The sequence below is a fragment of the Musa acuminata genome, chromosome BXJ3-2 (genome assembly GCF_036884655.1).
Source record: "Musa acuminata AAA Group cultivar baxijiao chromosome BXJ3-2, Cavendish_Baxijiao_AAA, whole genome shotgun sequence".
In the NCBI taxonomy this organism is placed as follows: Eukaryota; Viridiplantae; Streptophyta; class Magnoliopsida; order Zingiberales; family Musaceae; genus Musa; species Musa acuminata.
Window position 1 is genome coordinate 20834794 of NC_088350.1, and position 5207 is coordinate 20840000.

The window sequence follows — 5207 nt, forward strand, 5'->3', positions numbered from 1 at the left end:
CCGAGCCAGACTCAGGCGGTGCAACCTCTCCAGTCAGGAGGTGCAACCGCCTGATCCCGGAATTCCGGGATTTGATCGTTTTGAGCTCCAAATTTGAATTGGGTTGGGGCTTATAAATACCCCACCCATTTAGCACTGAAAAGATACAGACCTACACCGAATTCTTGATCTTTTCTGTGATTCTAAGAGCTCAAATTTGTGTAAAGTCCTAAAGTTCTCCTCTTTCTGTTCTTCAAGTTTTGAGTTGTAAAGAGAGGAGAGAAAGGTCCTATAAGGGTTGTCTCCTGAGCCCATCAAAAGGAGTGAATCTGTAAAAGGGCAGTTGGCCTTCGCCTATTGAAGGAAGGCCTCTAGTTGACGTCGGTGACCTCATCAGTGGAGGAAGCCAAAAGTGGAGTAGGTCAAGACTGACCGAACCACTCTAAATCTCTGGTTTGCATTTATTTTGAGCAATTTATCATTACTGCAAACCTCCTACATAGCTACTGCTCTCTGCGCCTTTATGAACAAGTTTCTAAGTGCTGATCTTTCCGAATCTGCATTCAGACGTAAATCGGTGTTTTCATACATTACAGTTTACGTTTACGTTTTGATTCTGCAAAACTGTCTTCTGCGCTTTTACGAACGAAGTTTCTAAGTTCAGATCCCTTTAAAACTGTGTTTTTGACGTAAACTGCGCAAACTGTGTTTAGACGTAAAACTGTGTTTTAGACGTAAACTACTTTTAAACGTAAAACTACGTTTAGACGTAAAACTGCGTTTAGACACAAATTGCGTTTAGACGTAAAACTACGTTTAGACTTAAAACTGCATTTAGACGTAAAATTGCGTTTAGACGCAAACTGCACTTAGACGCAAACTGCGCTTAGACGCAATCTGATCTTAGATGCAAACTGCGCTTAGACGCAATCTGCATTTAGACGCAAACTGCATTTAGATGCAAACTGTGTAAACTGCGCTTAGACGCAAATTGTGTTTAGACGTAAACTACACTTAATCATAAGTATTCTTTGAATCGGCTTTTGCATCAAAATAGTTTTTATCGAACGAACGCAGCTTTAGTTTTTAATCGCTGAAAGATTTCCGCTGCACTAATTCACCCCCCCCCCCCCCCCCCCCCCCCCTCTTAGTGCTCTCGATCCTAACAGATTCATATAGTAAATATCTTCTTTAAATAAAATATCAAGAAAAATCATAGGAGTACAAAGAAGAGATCTTGTTTTAAAAGAAAAATCAAGTAATAATTCCAAGAACTCACAAGGAAAAATCATGATTCATTTAGAAAATCTCCTCTCAAGAGAATATCAAGTAAAATCGTAGAAGATCGATTAATGAGAAATTTTGATTTATAATAAAATCTCATGTATCGAATGTCGAGAAATCAAAATGATGATTTATATAAAAAATATCACAAGTTATATTCAAGAGAAAAAATCATCATTCATTTTCAACTTATTCAATTTGTCACATCAATATTTCTTAGATATGCATGATACCAAAACATGGCTTTAAATCTTTAACATATAACATGCATAAATTGAAAGGAGAAGGGAAGAATTCAAACGTACAAAGATTTCAACCATCTCATAAACAAATGTAAGACCAAGTCATGAATCCAAAATTCCATGAATCAAAATGATCATCAAAGGTAATCTCATGTTATTCCAAGAAATCAATATCATGATTTTGATAAAACTCATTTCAAATTTAAATCATCAAAATCATCAAAATATCAACATTACTTTCAAGAGATTCAAAATGGTATACATAGATTTATCATAATAAACATCAAGATCAATAGGATAGAGAAAAATAATTTTTCAAGGAAAAAATATTTTCCTCTTTTTAGTTGTTTCAATTCATATGATTTTATTTCACTTATACCAAATAAAAACATGTATAATATTTAAAACCGAAAGTGTAAGATTTATTACAACAAAGATTAATAAGGCACTTTCATTATGGTAAAAATCAATAATCCATAAATCACAAGATTCATATGCATAATTTCGAAATTTATTAAGCATGATCATTATGCATGACACTAAAACATGGTTTCAAAATGTTTAATATTTTCATTACATCATTATGCAATGGTTTCATTGAACATAATTTTGAATGATTCTTATAGATAACTAAAACTTCTTTAGTTTTAATTTATGTGATTGACTTTATATTAGCATGCTCAAGTTTTATTCTTATGTCAAAAACATACATCATATTTGAAAACCAAAGACAAGGTTTTAAAAAAAATCATCAAGCCTTCCATATAAAAACCATGCATCATCATTGAAGGTTAATATGGAAATCATCAAAATACACATTCTTGCTTCTCAAGCACATATATATGATTATTTAAATCTAACATTTTATTCTATATACAATTTTCAAGAAAAATAATTATTCAAAAGAAAAGAGAAAATGCATCATGGAAAACATCAAGTAATTTCAAAATAATTCAAGAGAGTTGAGTTACTTACCTTGTAGTCGAAGCCCGTCAAAGCCCAATTCGCCGTTTCACCTTTGGAAGTTCTTGATTCATCCTTGGTTGCCTTCCTCTTCTTTGGCCTCTTCCTCCGTTCAAGTTCATTGTTTATTTTAGATTTTTGTTTAATAAACTTATTAAGATTTAGTGTTCGAAATTCAAGTTCATCATTGTCCTCATCACTTGAGTCATTGCTCAAGTGGTATCCATTTGTCCGGAGTTCCAAATCCTTCTTGTTCTTTGGAAGGTGATTTTGTTCATCATGTGCATTATGCACCATTTCATACGTCATCAAAAAACCAATTAGTTCTTCAAGTGGAAAAATATTTAAATCTTTTGTTTCTTGTATTGCGGTTATTTTAGAATCCCACCTTTTTGGAAGGGATCTTAAGATCTTGCTTACGAGATCAAAATTCGAAAAATATTTACCAAGAACTCTTAGATTATTGACGACATCCGTGAAACGGGTGTACATGTCGCCTATAGTCTCGCTTGGTTGCATTTGAAAAAGCTCAAAATCATGCAATAAAATGTTAACTTTCGAGTTTTTGACTCTACTAGTTCCCTCGTGCGTGATTTCAAGTGTTCGCCAAATATCAAAAGTCGTTTCGCACGTTGAAATCCGATTGAACTCATTTTTGTCTAAAGCACAAAATAAGGCATTCATAGCCTTTGCGTTTAAAGAAAACATATTCTTCTCCAAATCATTCCAATAGTTCATTGAAAGAGAAGATATTTCAAATCCATTTTCGACTATGTGCCATAAATTCAAATCCAAAGAAAGTAGAAAACTCTCATTCGAGTTTTCGAATAAGTGTAGTCCGTCCCATTGAAAAATGGAGGACAAATGAGAGAGTGACCCTCTTGAAAGCCGTAAAGAGCCATTTCTATTTGGGTGTTAAACCAAGGTAGAAAAACATGGCTCTGATACCAATTGTTATGATCGGAGCCGCACTAAGAGGGGGGGGTGAATTAGTGCAGCGGTGAAGTGCGATAAACTTTTCACGATTTAAACACTTTTCGGAAACTTCGTACGATAAAAGCTACGTTTTCGTTTAAAACCGTTTCGATTGCGTTTTAACTTGAAGAGATAAGTAAGACGGAGACAAAGCAGTATAGCATTAAAGTGCAAATGGTTTGCAGTAATATAAATGACAATAAGTAAATGCAAACCAGAGATTACGCTGAATTTACAATGGTTCGGTCAAATGACCTACATCCACTTGCGAGGCCCCTCTTCGATGAGGCTCCCACCTTCCACTAGCAAATCTCTTTAAAGGGAAGGGTAAATACCCCTCTTACAACTTTTACAAGCGGTTCACTCTCTTACAGATTTTCAGCAAGAAAGAAGGAGGTGAACACTAGCAAATTGAAAACAAGACTAGCAAAGACTCTTCTAAGACTTTTCTCTCAATCACTTGCTGCTCAAAAAGTTGTGTTCTCAGCTGAGACTTGAGGGGTATTTATAGGCCTCAAGAGGATTCAAATTTGGGCTCCAAAAATTTGAATTCTCTTATGTTCCCGATGTTGGCGGTGCCACCGCCCAACCAAGCGGTGCCACCGCCCAACGCTCAGGTGATGGGCGGTGCAACCACCCAGCCCAGGAGGTGTCACCGCCCAGCTCTCGGGTGCTGGGCGGTGCCACCGCCTAGGCCAATTCAGCTCACTGGTTGGGCTCCAAACTTGGCCCAAACCAATCCGAACTCGGGCCCAATTGGCCCCTACTTGGGTTATAAGATTAACACCTAATCCTAACCCTAATTAACATGCTAACTATGAATTTAAAGACATTTTCTAAGCTATTACAAAGTCCGTAAGTCAAGACTTTTTTCGGCGAGCTTCCGACGAACTTCCGACGGTTTTCCAATAAACTCTCGGAAACCATTCTGCGGACTCCCGGCAAGCTCCTAGACTTCACGATTTGATCTTGACGAGTTCCAACAAGCTTCTTCGGCAAGCTCCGATCTTTCTTGGCGAGCTCCGCGAACTTCCAACGAACCTTCCGGCGAGCTTCCAAAAAACCCTTCGGCAAGCTCCCTACTCATTCTCGGCTAGTTCCGGCAGCATTCCCTACGAACCTTTGGACTTCCGTCGAACTCTTGAACTCGCAATGAATCCTTCGTGCTTGACTCTGACACTTTGTTTTGCTTTATGTCTTCGTCGTTATCGTAGTTAATCCTACACACACAAGCTAAAACTCTACTCCGATCTAGACAATTATTACAACGCGAATTGACATTCTGTTGCCCGGCACGTCATTGGTTGGCGCTTCGTCCGATTTTTCGGTGCATCGTCCTCTCTTGCAGCTTGTTGCCCAATCAGCGGTTGACTTCCGCAACCCCGATATCCTTGGCGTAATTTCGCTCTCCTTGGCCCGATGCCCGACGTCCGAAGCCTTCTGCCATCCAATATCCTAACGTGATCTCCTCCGGCGCAACGTCAATTCCTCCTGCCTTAATTGTCTAATTCTGATCGAGTAGACCTGCATCACTCAAAATGCAGTTAAACATAAACATAATTATCAATTGGTTTCATCATCAAAATATGAGATTCAACAATAGCGATCTGACATCGAGGCCGGGATCATCCCTACCATCTCGAAGGATGGGGAGGGGTTGATCTCCGGGCCCAACAGAAGGGTGGCCGGTCGGTAGTTCTCCCTCGGGGAGAGCTCCCGCGAGATGCTCCTGTGACATGGCCCTCCTTCTAGCACCAAAATGTT